The sequence below is a fragment of the Peromyscus californicus genome, unplaced genomic scaffold (genome assembly GCF_007827085.1).
Source record: "Peromyscus californicus insignis strain IS unplaced genomic scaffold, ASM782708v3 Scaffold_77__1_contigs__length_188664, whole genome shotgun sequence".
NCBI classification, from domain to species: Eukaryota; Metazoa; Chordata; class Mammalia; order Rodentia; family Cricetidae; genus Peromyscus; species Peromyscus californicus.
In genome coordinates this window covers 84236-99178 of record NW_026294592.1, presented here as the reverse complement: position 1 = coordinate 99178, position 14943 = coordinate 84236, and the positions used below count along the sequence as shown (strand labels likewise).

At 39.5% G+C, this 14943-nt stretch overlaps 1 non-coding gene across 1 annotated transcript; it reads right to left on the bottom strand.

Moving 5' to 3' along the window:
• Positions 1 to 9055: 9055 nt before the first annotated feature.
• LOC128100326 (U1 spliceosomal RNA) lies at positions 9056 to 9219 on the bottom strand. Its single transcript, XR_008214776.1, has one exon. It is a non-coding gene; the product is annotated as a U1 spliceosomal RNA (small nuclear RNA).
• Between the last annotated feature and the right edge of the window lie 5724 nt (positions 9220 to 14943).

The following is a 14943-nucleotide window of genomic DNA, read 5'->3' as shown; positions in this document are numbered from 1 at the left end:
CAGATCATTCAGTAATCTGGATAAAGGACTTACCTTGTAGCACAATGAAATTACTGTCGTTACACTTGTTCAACCAATATAGAAGATCTGGGTAAAATGGTATGGCCTTGTCTAACAGGACTGCTATTTTCCTTGTTTATGATGTATAGCCTCAGGAAAAAAATGCATGTGAGTAATCTTTGGTTTTGTCACACAAAAACCTCTAGTATCTGAAATATGTGGTCAAATATTCTATCCCAATTTTTCAAAATATTTATTTGAGATTATGACTATGTCATGTCCATGGTCTCTTTCCTACCCACAAGCCTTACAATTGACCACTAGTTGTTTTCTAATTCATGGTCTATTTTTCTTTAACAGTTACTCAGTAGCAACAGTTACTGTTTGAATGTGACCTGTGTTTGGCTGGAGGACTTCCCAGCTATGAAGTAAAGAGTTGCCTGTACTGGACAGTCAGCGTGTATTTGTACAAAAAGGACTATGTATCTTGGAAGGGGAACAGAAATTGCTTTGGGAGACAGGGAGTTTTTCTACTACAATACAAATATCCCAAATTAGTGCCCTGTCTCCCCTTAGTATGGAAGGGCAGAGCTGAGAAGGCCTCTGCTTTTTATGTCATTTGATCTCTGATCACTCAGAAGGGGGCTGCTACTTTCCTGAGTCCTGGTTCAGTAGCTTTAGCTAATGTGAGGCTTTGGGAAGGCTTAGTAATTGGGTGTACCAATGGGACATAGCTGGTAGGTTCTTTTCCAGATGTTCCTCTGGGTCTGTTATAGGGAGCTGTGAGGGAGAATACAAGCCATGCTATGATGAGTGTGGGGACCACTGACCCCAGATCAAGAGGAACAGTTCTGCTGCGCTGTCAGAGCTTCTGTGACTTTGAGGGACCATGAGCCAGACTAGTTCTGTTGGTCCCTGTGGTGATCTGGGAAATGGCCCTTCTTCTCTGAGACACCTGAGTGTGGATTCTGTGAGGAGGGGGAGACTCTGCTGTCCTGGCTATGGGAGGCTGTGATATATGTAATATATTTGCATGTTGTTAGGCAGGTGGATAGAGCTGATTCCAGATCATGTGCCATAACCCATGTGGCAGGAAATAGTCATTAAATTATTCTGCCTTTTTTGTGATTGGGCATCAGTTTGGCTGGATTTACCTGGAACCACAAGAGTACATGAGACTTTGCAGAGCCATAGCAGGAGATTACCTCCACTTGACAAGAGAACCTGGAGTTTGAAGTCTCTCTGTTTAAAAGAAATGTCAGTAGTAGCTGGAAGGTCAGAAGCTTTAAAGGTAAGTTTGAGATGATTTTGTGGAATCTGTCAAGTCTGTGTTAATTTCTATACACATAGAATTGTAGGCAGCTGTAACACTGGTCAAGATCACACTTTTCCTGGATGAGTTTCCTTTGGTCTTTTAATTAATTATAATTTGACTATATTTTCCTGCTTTTGTTCTTGTCTCTCTAGCTCCTTTATTCTTTCACAAATATTGTACATATTCTTGATTGTTGGAGCTTTGTGGTAAATAAAGAAGTCACATGGTGTCAATATTACTTTTTCATGATACTGTTGAGCATTCTGAGTGTTTCCACTTTGCATAGAGAATTAGAACCAGGAATCCTGTCATAAATTGTTGAGGCATTTCTTTGTATTACATTCAATTCATGATGCAAATTTACCATATAAAAACCTCTTAATATTGATGCATTATGTTCCCATCGATCATTTGTTTACTTCCATGTTATCAGAATTTTCCCTGGGTCCTGCCATGAGCAAATCCTTCCAAGAGTCTAGGGGAAGATGCTATGTCTGGTGTGGGGTTATCTGAGGTCAAGGAATCTATGTACACCAATTTATTATGTCTGTTTACTTTATTTCTCTATAACAAACCTCTTTTTTGAGACAGGTCTTTCCAGTGTAGTTTTGGTCCCGGTCTTGGATCTCTCTCTGTAGACCAGGCTGGCCTCAAACTCACAGAGATCTGCCTGCTTCTGCCTCCCAAGTGCTGGGACTAAATGTATGTGCCACCACTGCCCAGCCATAACCAACTTCTAACTATATAGCTTCAGTTCTGTTCTGACACTCAGTTCTTCTCTATCACTTCCTATTCTGTCCTCTCCTAGCCATAGTAATAGATAAGTACATATGCTGTGAACCTCACTTTCATCTTCCATTCCTCTGTCCTCCATCTTACATTCATCTTCCCATCTCCTGATCTGATTCAGATCCATCTACAGTCTTCAGAACTTTTTCTTGCTCCTTACCCTCAGCCTGACCTAGTCTTCCTTATCATCTACAGAAACTCTACCTTCTTCTCCTCTCCCTGGCCACATGACTCTGCCTGGATCAGAAATTCTGCTAGTCTTTACTTCACCTGGGTATGCAAAAAATCTCTTTTGTTTTCAGCCAATAGCTTTGCCATGCCACTAGGCCTGAAGGAAAGCAATGGTCTGAGCCTCATATGTGCAAGAAACAAAGCTATGAATCTACAGTCTGCCTGTCTCCTAGGCTCTGTAGGGGTGCTACCTAGAAGATCAGCAGTAGGTATAAGATTGTATTGTTTGCCATATGTCCTAGTAGTACATGAGTACACAAGAAATTCATAGTAAAAGACAGCTGATATACTAAAAGCTAAATAACACCAAATATTCACTGATAAATGGTATCCCTCTAGAAAAAAATTCCTTGAACTTTCTAGGTATAGCTTTATTATATACAGCTGGAGGTCTATAATATATTCTTGTGGCTTGCAACATAAATTTCGGTTTTATTGTTGTTAATCTGTAGAAGTCTTATTTTATTGGATAAAAAGTAATATACGGCTGGGAATGTGATAAGCATGTATTCTTCTGGGGGATAACCTGAGTTCATAGCCCAATATCTAAGTTGGGAGGCTCATAACCACCTGCTACTCCAGAATCAGTGGATGTGACACACTCTTTTCTTATATGTCACCTGCATATACATAGAGGACATTCTTCCTCATACAAACATACACAAAATATGGAGATAAAATTTTCAAAAGTTCTTGTGACTCATAAAGCAATCAGAGCAAAACAATTTGCTTTAGGTGTGCAATGCAAATCATACACTGTTTCTTTAAAAATCTGTTATCTTGCCGGGCGGTGGTGGCGCACGCCTTTAATCCCAGCACTCGGGAGGCAGAGCCAGGCGGATCTCTGTGAGTTCGAGGCCAGCCTGGGCTACCAAGTGAGTTCCAGGAGAGGCACAAAGCTACACAAAGAAACCCTGTCTCGAAAAAACCAAAAAAAAAAAATCTGTTATCTTGTATTTGGTTTGGAGAAGTTTTCATTTTCTCACTCTGATGGAGACTTACAGATAGTCATCAGTCATAGGAAACAAAATGGTGCCTAAGTTATCCTAAAATTTACCTCATTTTTATTATAAGATAATTAGATCCTTTTAGTAATTAGAACTATTTTCTAAAAAGTTAAAACATCAGAAAGCTTCATTCAAATCTCTCCAGCTTTGACAGAAAAGCTCTCCTCTCTCAACCCATTTTCTATTATTTCCAAAGACAAAACTAGAGTGCATTGTGGCTAATTTTGTTAAGAATATGTTCCTGTTTAAGGGACAGTGACATGTATTTGTAGATAAGTTTTTATGTCAAGTTTGATCGGTAGTGCCATCTATGTTGTTGATTTTATTTATTGTCATCTAGATGTATTGTTTCTCTGGAAATTGATGGAACTTCACCAATATTTTTGCAGAATATTTGCTATATGATGTTATGGGTGTTTTGAGTTTTTGTTACTTCAAAAGTTTCTGTGCAGAGACAGTTTTAGTTTTCTTTTGTTGATCTTAGAAACTCACTTTTCATTTCTAGACAAATCTGTATTTTCCAGTTGTTGCCACCTTCATGTTTAGGTTTCTGTTGCTTAAGTGATTGACGTGGTTAATGTTTGGGGTTTGTGTGGGTTTTTGTTTTGTTTTGTTTTGTTTTTCAGAACAGGGTTTCTCTGTGTAGCTTTGTGCCTTTCCTGGAACTCACTTGGTAGCCCAGGCTGGCCTCGAACTCAGAGATCTGACTGGATCTGCCTCCCAAGTGCTGGGATTAAAGGCATGCGCCACCACCGCCTGGCTGGGGTTTGTTTATTTAAAACCTTCTAATGTTATTGTCTCTGCCTTAATTGGCTTCAACTGTCAATGTTATATAGCCTTGAATCATCTGAGGAAACATCAATCGAGGCTCTACCCAGATCAGAATTAATAGTTACTATGTTTGTGAGAAATTGTGTTCATTGGTGTGGGAAAGCTCTTCCACTAAGGTTTCCATGTCCTAAGTAAGTGGTCCTGAGATGCTTGAGAGATCTAGCTTAGGACATGACAGTGACCAAGCAAGAGAGAATTCCAGTAAATGCAATTTCCCCATGGTTTTGCCTTCATTTCTTAGCTTCTCTCCTAAGCTTCTACAATTGTTGATTAGATCTGGCAATATCAGTCAAATAAACCTGCTCATTACCTGAGATGCTTTTGATTAGAGAATTTAACCACAGCAAGAAACAAGTAAGTTGAATCAAAATGTGATACACCAAAAATAATTTTGTTGCCAAGTAGAATGTGGCAATGTGGTCTTTTGGAGGAATGTGGAAGACAGTAGGACTTTAGATGGCAAAGCCATAGAAAGCAGCATGCAGAGTTTAATTGGCTATATTTTTATAGAGGGGATATGGAAGTTTTTAAAGTATTGCAGACCGTGGAGCTTGAGGTTATAGGATTTAAGTGGGAAATAGATTCCATGAATAATTTAGCTAGAGGTTATTTGTACAATACTATGTTCCCAAATCCTTCCTATTTTCTTCATTCTCTGAGAAATCGAGTAAGGCAGAATTAAAAAGTGATTGGCTGATTTTTTGGACAAAGCATTGATTCTGTTGGGTGTATATTACTGGTGACTGAATCTGGTTTCCAGTGGAAAAGAAACAAGTGGTGCAGAAACAAATAAAAACTCAGTGTTCACATCCCTTTTTTTCTTTTTAAAAAACTGTATTCTTCTCTAATCCAACACATAGAGAAAAACAGCATGAGATAGTATCCAATGGCAGTTGGATGGTGAAGCAGAGGCAGGAAATTTCAAGGTGTTTAACACTATTAAAGAGAAGGCCCACCAACAGTGGAAGAACATTCTACTTGCTCTGCATTCTCTCCAACATAAGCTGTTATTAGAGTGTTTTAATCATAGCCATTCTAGCAGGTGCAAGATGGTGTCTCAGAGTCATTTTGATTTACATTTCCCTGAGGACTAAGGATGCTGAGCAATTCTTTAAAAGTTTTTCAGGTCATTTGAGATTCTTCTGTTGAGAATTCACTGTTTAATTTTGTCACCCATTTTTTAACTGAATTGTTCAGTATTTTGATGTATAGTTTCTTGAATACTTTATATATTTTAGAGATCAACCCTCTGTCAGATGTGGGGATGGTGATGATCTTTTCCCATTGTGTAGGCTGTTATTTTGTCTTATTGATGGTATCTTTGCCCTACAAAAGGTTCCTGAGTTTCAGGAAGTCCCATTTATTAATTGTTGCTCTCACTGTCTATGCTACTGTTTTTTGTATTTAGGAAGTGATCTCCTCTGCCCCTGCTTTCAAGATTACTTCCTACTTTCTCATCTATAAAGTTCAATGTAACTGGTTTGATGTTGTGGTCTTTTATCCACTTGGGCTTGAATTTTGAGTAAGGTAACATATATGGATCTATTTGAAATCTCCCACACGTTGACATCCAATTATGCTAGCACCATAAAGAAGATGCTTTCTTTTTTCCATTTTAGAGTTTGGACTTACTTGTCAAAAATCAGATGTTCACAGGTGTGCAGATTAATATCAGGAACTTCAATTAGACTCCTGTGGTCCACCCACATGTCAGTTTTTATGCCAATACCACCAAGCTGTTTATATTACTATATCTCTAGAGGGAAGGGAGATGAGATAGGGATGAGGATGAGGGATGGGGTAGGAGATGGAGGATGAAAACATAAGAAAACAGGATCATCAAGCTGGAAGAGGTACAGAGTGGGAGAGAAAAGAAAGAGATACCATGAAAGAGGGAGACAGGGTCCTAGGTAATTTCCCAGGAATCCCCAAGGATGACCCAACCTTAGAGTACTAGCAATAGTGGAGAGGGTGCCTGAACTGGCCTACTCCAGGAATCAGATTGTGGAATAACCTAACTGTCATCATAGAGCCTTTATCCAGTAATTGATGGATGCAGATGCAGAAATCCACAGCCAAGCTTCAGGATTGCCATCAAAGAGAGAGAAAAGAGGGATTCTATGAGCATGGGGCATCAAGATCATGATGGGGACATGGAGAGAAACAACCAAACCAAACTAGTGGCAACTCATGAACTGTGGATCAATAGCTGTGGATCATCCATAGGACTGGACTAGGACATCTGCATAGGCAAGAGACTTGCTTGGCTTGAACTATTTAAGGGGATACCAGGCAGTGTGGTCAGGATCCATCCCTGTTGCATGAATGCCTTTTTAGAGCCCAGTACCTATGGTAGGACACCTTGCACAGCCTTGATGAAGGGGGGAGAGGCTTAGACCTGCCTCAACTGAGTATACCAGGCTCTGCTGACTCCCCATGGGAGGCCTTGCCTTGAACAAGATGGGAATGGGGAGTGGGTTGGGGGAAGAGCTGAAGGGTGAGAAAACGGAGGACAGTGGGATCAATGGGTGGTATGTAAAATTAATAGAAAATTTCTTAATAATAAACAAAGGAAAATAAAGAGAAGCCCTTCTCAGCATTTAAAGCCTAGGAAGGTAAGCTAAGTATGAGATTCCATATTTCTAAGTCTTCTATTTATGGAACTTGCTAACTTGATTCTTAATTCAAAGAAGCAACTTCATACAGAATTTGTTGTATCTCTTATCCGAGCATGATAGCATCCTTTACAACTTAGAAGCCTAATGTGGGGGGATAATCCATGTTGTACTGGTTCTGTGAACAAGAAAGATGTAGATGAAAAAGATGTAATACTAACAGGTTATGGATTTTTTCTCTGTGATTTCAGTTCAGCAGTGTTGCACAATCTGGGTTTGGCAGAGGCAAAAACCAAGTGAGGAGACTGTGAGAGTCCATTGCATGAAGCTGTGAAGATGAAGCCATTGTTGGATTTTGAGATGATAGAATATTGAGATACCCAGCCTATGAGAAATCTGTCACTGAGCTGCATACAGTGAGTGGAAGTAGCAAAGGAGAAACATGTATGAAAGTTTTCAGGGACAGAGTTATTTAAGCCCTTTGAGAATGAAGACCCACCTGTCTGAGACAAAGATAACAGTAGTTGTTGTTTACCCTGCTGAGTTTTAGTCTTGCTTTGTTCCAAACTTTTCTCACTTTGCCCATATCCTTTACTTTCTTTTTTTAAAAAAATGTATTCTCTCATGAAATGTATCTAAACTGGAGTTTCCTAGAATTGCTCCCAAGGTCCAGCCTTTACAACAGCACTCAAGAGTCAAAGAGAAATCCACAGGCTGGTGAAACTGTGACTTTTCTATCTGAGGGGTATTATGGAATGTCAGGACACTCATGTGCTTTCTTGATGGTTTCATTTCTTATTTCTCTCATGTTGTTCTTATCATGCTGTTCTCTCTCATTGCGCTATCCTATAAGTTTTTTTTTTCAGTTTATATATTCCAGCAAACTCTTTCAGGGAATAAAAGTCACAAAAAAAAACTTGCATTCATAGATAAAGACATGGCTAAAAACAGAGACATCCAGACAACTCTCATGAAATATATCCAAGTAGCCTTTCATGAGCAAGCAAGGGGTCTGTGTGTAAGCTTCTGATTATTCAAGAATATGTGTAGCCTCTCACAGCTTGGGCTACAATTTACACAAGTCATTTGTTGTCCACTATAGAATCTCTCTGAGCCACCAGTGCCCCAGCATATCTTGCAGGCAGGACAAGTGTGGTTCTAAGGTTTTGTGGCTGGCATGTTGCGCCATTTCTAACATTGGAGCCTTATGTGATTACAGAAGAGGGCTGGTTCAGCCTCTGTGTTCTTGATTACTAGGAGTCCTCACTGAGACCACCCTTATAGGTTCCAGAAAGTTTGCATTGCACTATTTCCATGATCCCTGCTAAAATCATCCCTATTCCAGTCATCTCCCCTTGCCTTCTCCTCCTCTTTCTCTTTCTTACCTTCCCCTTCCTGTTTCCATCCCTACCTGATTCCAGTGGACCCACAAAACTATTCTATTTCCTTTTCTCATGAAGATCCATACATCTCTCTCAGAGCCATTTTTGTTATTTAGCCTCTGTGCACCATGGATTATAATGTGATTAATTGTGTTCACAGCGATTGTACTTTACTTAACTGCTAATTTCCACTTATAAGTGAGTACATACCATGATTGCCAATGTGTTTCTGAGTTGCCTCACTCAGGATAATAAAGAACTCAACAAACTAGACAACAAGAACCCAAATAATGCTATTATGATTAGGTGTACCTCTAAACAGAATTCTCAGGAGAGGAATCTAAAGTGACTGAGAAACACTTGAAGAAATGTTCAACATCCTTAGTCTTCAGGGAAAAACATATTGAAACTACTTTGAGATTTTATCTTACACCTGTCAGAATGGTTAAGATCAATAACACAAGTGACAGCTAACACTGGCAAAGACATGGAGCATGGGAATCATTACTATTGCAAGTGCAAACTTGTACAGCCATTGTGGAAATTAATATGCAATCCTCAGAAAATTTGGTATCAATCTACTTCAAGACCCAGCTATAAAACTCTTGGGTATATATGTAAATGATAATTTTTCATCCTACCAAAAGGATATTTGTTGAACTATGTTCATAGTGGCTTTATTTGTAAAAGTCAGAAGCTGTTATGTCTGTGAAAGTTTGTATTGATTGATGATTGATGTGGGAAGGATCCTCCACCAAGAGGCAATATTCCTAAAAAAGTTGTCCTGGGCTAGAAAAGGGAGCTAACTGATCAAGACACAGTAACTAGGCAAGAGAGAAAGCCAGGAAACAATCTTTTCCCATGGGTTTCATCTTTTTTTTTCCTCAGGGGAGAGCGCAAACGCAGTCCCCCACTACCACAAATTATGCAGTCAAGTTTCCCGCATTTGGGGAAATTGCAGGGGTCAGCACATTCAGAGTGCAATGGATAAGCCTCGCCCTGGGAAAACCACCTTCATGATCATGGTATCTCCCCTGCCAGGTAAGTATTTTTGGGGGGGGGGTTTCATCTTTAAATGTTACCTTGAGATTCTTTCCTAAGCCCCCAAAATGATGGAGTGTGATCTGACTCAATCAGTCAAATAAAAACATTCATTGCCTGAGATGTTTTGGTAAGAAAATTTAATCACAGCTGGCTAAAAAAAAGTTAGAACCACAAAGAAACACCAAAGGTGAATTTGTTGCAAGGTAGAACCTGGGAATGTTGTCTTTTGGAAGAATGTGGAAGATATCAGGACTTTAGGTGGCAAAATTCATAGAAACTTGTACACAGAATTTAACTGACTGTTCTTGTAGAACCAGGAAGATGGGAGAGAATATTAAGAGTAATTGCAGAGAATGAAGAAAGAGATCACAGGATTTTAGTCAGAAATAGACTGCATAAAAATTAAGCTAGAGGTCATTTGTGTGATAATTTCACTCCAAAATCTTATTCTACCCATAATTTGGAAATTTAGTGTTAGGTTTAGGGTTATGGCTGAATTAAAAATAATTGATTGGTTTCTAAAGTGGAATATTGAATCTGTTGGATGGTTATTACTGATGACTCATTATGGTCTCTAGTGGAAAAAAGGGGGGGCAGAAATAAATGAAAATAAAATGGTAGATTCAGAGGGCACTCAAGTGTTGAAATAGGCAGGAATTTTCTAGGAGTTTAATCACCATTATAGAGGAGGCCCTTGCCATATAATGGAAGCCTAGCAAAGTACCCAAAGTATGAAACTCCATCCAGTTAAGCATTCAATATGTGGAAGGAGTAAGCAAAGTGATTCCTAGTCCCAGAAAGCATTTTCATACAAAAACCTCTGTACCTGTTGTCCAAGCACGTTAGTGTCCATCCCAATTAAAAAGTCAAACTTTACAGGATTCCCCATCATGTATTGGTCCTGGAAACAAGAATGAATCAAGATTTATGGTCATAAATTCTTAGTCTGTGGTTGCAGTTTAGCACTGCTGCAGGCATTTATTTATGTTTGGCAGAGGCAGAAATCCTGTGAGGGCACAGTGAGAGTTCACTGCATGATGCTGTGAGGATTGAAGGTGGTGGTGGTGGTTTTGGGTTTTTGTTGCTTTTGGTTTGCTCTTTATTCTTTTGGTGGGTCAGCCACCAACTCTCAAATACATCACACACAGGGAGGTTTATTCTTTCTTATAAGTGCGTGGCCTTAGTTGCCTTGTTTATAGTCAGTTTTTCTTTACATAAATTATTCCTTCTACCTTTTGCCTCTGTGCTTTTATCTTTAATTTTTACTGTTTTTAACTTTACTTAGGTGGCAGTTTTGCCTACATGTCTCTCTGCACAGCATCTAAAGAGTCCAGAAGAAGGCAGGAGATGACCAGGACTGGAGCTAGAGCAAATGCTTAGCTGGTGGGTTCTAGGAATAGAACTTAGGTATTCTGTAACAACCCCCAATGCTACCAATTGCTGAGCCATCTCTTGAGCCCTTCCTTTTAATTAAAATGTACCGCTATAATTTTACTTAAAAGATATTACACCACTTTCTCCTTTTTTCTCTTCACTCCATCCCTTCTCAAATACTTCCATTCCAACTTCTTCCTTGAAAACTATGTGTGAATAAGTATGCTGATATACATGAAGACAGTCTACTAAGTCTTTTTTTTTTTGGAGATTTTATGTACATGTTTGCGGGTATGAGAGCCTTAAGAAATTATACATTAGTGACACAGAAAAATACTCAAGCTTGTATGTCAAAGATCACTATTAAAAGTGTTTCAAGTAGGAGGCCTGGTAGATGTCCATAAATTCATAATCTGGGTTCTGTTCATCTTGTGCAGCAAACTGGGTGGTGGAGCAGTCTCATTTCTATTAAGTGGATTAAATAACCAGACCCAAAATAACTTTGGTGGAAAATATTCGCTTGACTCAAAATTTTATTGTACATCCCTACCAAAGAAAATGTTACCTTTTATGGTCCCCAGAGTTTCATGTTAATCATAACATTAGACATTTCCCATAGTCTTTAAAAATTCCAACATTTAAAGAGTCTACAGTTTCCTAAAGTTATATTCTGTGAAAAAAAAAATGAGTAACAGCCTAGTCCACTGTTTTCACAAAGGGAAGAATAGTATCCTGCATCACATTGTGCAAATTCTGAGACTCTTAATAGTATTCTGGGATCTCATGGACTAGACAAGCTTCATGTTTCAGGCTTTGCCATCCTTAGCACACACAGCTTTCCTACAGTGCCGATACTATTGCATACTTGCACCTCTCCTTGGTTATCCTATGGTTCTAGAATCTACCATAGCTTCAGGTTCCTGCTGTAAGCAGTGTTTTCTCAAGCCCTCTCTGCAGGTATTTCAAATCTGTGACATAGTCATCAGCTCTCCATGAGCCCTTCAACCTTGGATTGGCAGTCAAGACACCAAGGAAGAAGAATCTCAGCAAATGCCCAAACATCTGGGCTCTACCCAGATTGCAAACAAGGGTTGTCTCTATTCCTTCAATCTACTGTATGTTGATTCTACTATTAATCTGATTACACTCTATCCATAGTCTGGAGTCAGAGAATGATAAAAGTTGGTTCTTATTACATAATCCAGTACCAAGACCATGCAATGGAATGGTGCTATCACTTCTGGAAGAGAGAAAAGACCTCTCCTATCAATGAACTTCATATACAAGACAATCTCTCATAAGCACACCCCAGAGAATAACATGATCTAGATAATCCTTCCCAGGTGTGCCTGGAGGAGTGTCCCTTAGCTGATTCTAAATCTTATCAAGTTGAAATTCAATATTAACCATCACACAAAATTAATAAAATTTACTGTGTAGACAGAAAACTTTTCTTTTTTTAGTGATATCTCAAATATGAATGAGCCATGTTTGAGGCCAAAGCATGTAAAACCTTTTAAACATGGATTTACTCCATTCTCAGATATAAGCAGCAATTTTCTGAAGATTGCAGGACCAAATTATGAACCTCATGTAGAGTAAGGCACAGTGTAGAACTCTTCTGATCCACATTTTTACCTCATTAACGCAGAGTCCCATCCAAGCATCCTCAGGAACTGACCTATGATCTTGTTACCAAAGAAAAGGAGAGAGAGACAGACAGACACACAGAAAGACACTGAGAAGAGAGAGACACACACACAGAGAGAGACTCCCTAAGAACCCATTGAAATGGATCTTACAATGTCACCAAACCTGTAAGATGGCTTCCTATCAATTAAGTGGGGCTCTCCCTCATAAGGCTACACTTTCCCAAACTTCTTTCTACTAATATCTGCCAAATTCCATAATAAAAATTTCTTTTTACCCAGGTATCATCACATGTGATAGAGGCTGGTGGACATCTTCAAGTTCCATGCCTAGCATATCTACTACATAGAGAGTTCCAGGCCAGACAAGGTTAGAATGTGAGTCTCAAAAGACTCACTCCAAAATTCTCTGCTTCATAAACTTGAGGGCTGAGAAAATGGTTTAACACATAAAGTGTTCACCTTGCAACTATCACTTTACTTCTGCATTAAAGAAAGTTTCAAGAGTGCATGCCTGTAATCCAGTGTTTTTAAGGCAAGAGAAAAGGCAGACAGGAGAAATCCTGCAAGCCTATTGACATGAGATAGCAAATTACTGACCCTGTCTCAAACATGCTAAAGGGAAAGGACCACCATCCAAAATTGTCCTCTGACTCTTACACCCAAAACATGACATATATGCACACCTGTCCACACATAAATGAGCACATACATACAAATAATCATAAGTACATGAATAATAAAATTATAATCTGAGGATGGGGCACACATATTTTATTCCAATACTTGGATGGTAAAGACAGGCAAAGTTTGGGGAGTTTGGGACCAATGTTGCCTACATTCTGAGTTCAGGGACAACTAGAGATATATAGAGAAAACCTGTCTTAAAATAAAATTCCAACTCTGATTTATATTGACTCATCCTGGAAATGTTTTACAAAATGCACTGAAGTGTCCCAGCTTAACTGCTGCAGTGGTCTCATGGTTCAGGACAATAACTCTTAAAGTCATTTTAGCTGTCTGCCACTAGTCTTTGATAAATCATTCTCAGAAATGAATAGAGCTGAGTATGGTAGCAGAGTCAGGTAGATAGATCTCTTTGAATGTGGCCTATATAGTGCACACACACACACACACACAAATAGTTGAATATAATTTTGCTTTGTTGTTTGAGACAAGATCTCATTAGAAAGTTCCAGCTAGCCTAAAAATCACCCTGTACAGTTTAATGAATAATATATATTGAAAATATGGAATATACAAAACAAATATAAAATAATATACTTTGAATATATAAGATAAAATTGCCAGGCCGTGATGGTGCATACCTTTAATCCCAGCACTCAGAAGGCAGAGGCCAGCAGGGCTCTGTGAGTTCGAGGACAGCCTGGTCTACAGAGTGAATTCCAGAATAGCCAGGACTGTTTCAATGAAAAACCCTCTCCCAAAACAAAACAAAACAAATAAACAAAAAAATTTCAGTAAACATTTCATTCTATACCATGGGCTCATTATTCAAAACATGACAGTTTTCTGTATAAAAGAGAGCTTCCAAACAATTGTCTAACCCTCACTCATCTAACCAAAATCTATAGGAACAGCAACAACTTATAATTTCAACAAGCTCTGTAATTCTGATGATAACCTATATAACTAAATTTTTAAATAGAAAACAGAAAATGCCACAAAGCAACAGTTATAAGTTTCTTTGCCTTATGACATTTCCAGTTTTACCAACTAGCTCACCTATGAGGATCACTATGCTGTCTCAGGAACTTCCAAGACTCTAGCAGTATCTGAAGTCTCAGAAGGCAATGGTGGCCCCCTGAAAAGCTCTGGGAAGAAGCTGGGCACCAGGAAATATTTGGAAAGAATTTGCACTCAAGGAAGGGTCTAGAGAGTGGCTGAGAGACTAAGAAATCAGAAGACAACCTGGTGGCAGGAAGATTCTTAGAAAGGGTAGGTGGATTCCTGGCTCACATTTCCTGCATCAGGTTCTCACGTCTATGATCATATTCCATCATCCTGCTACTTCTAACAATAACAACAGCAGTACTGTGACCTCCACATCTCTGAATTTCATCATCAGCCTTGTTTGACTCCTTGTCTAGGGCCTGGGGGTTTCCAGGGACTAGTTCCAGGGCTGCAAATAATCAGGCCAGATGACACTCCATGAACACCTCCTTCAGCTCCATAGATAACTGAGAGAGGCAAGAATAGAGCTGGGTTGGTGCACAGGGTCTGTGAGCTTTTGCAGCCCCACCTTCCTGCCTCCCTGGGCCAAGCCCATAAATCACCTCCTAAACACACCTCCCTGAGACAAACTCCACAGAAATTCCTTACTTCTTTCCTCACAAGCACAGCAATCTCCAGATGCACCCCCAGGCAAGTCCCTCACAGACACACCCAAACACAACATGCTCACAGACATTTTCCCTCCCTGGAAATGCCCTTCCAGACATTATTCCTAGCCTTACTCAGAAGACTTGGGTCTCCTGTGGTGACATCAGTTTGGGGGAAAGAGTCAGAATGGGGAGTGATTGGCAGCTAAAATGAAGAGCTGCTCTAAGATCAAGGACAGTGGATATAGCAAGGCAGTCCATCCACTGCAAACCACAGGGTCCTGGAGGAGGAGACCTGGACCTCTAGAGCAGAAAGCTGGGAAGACAAAGCCACAGCTAGCATGGAAGACAGACACTAAGATCT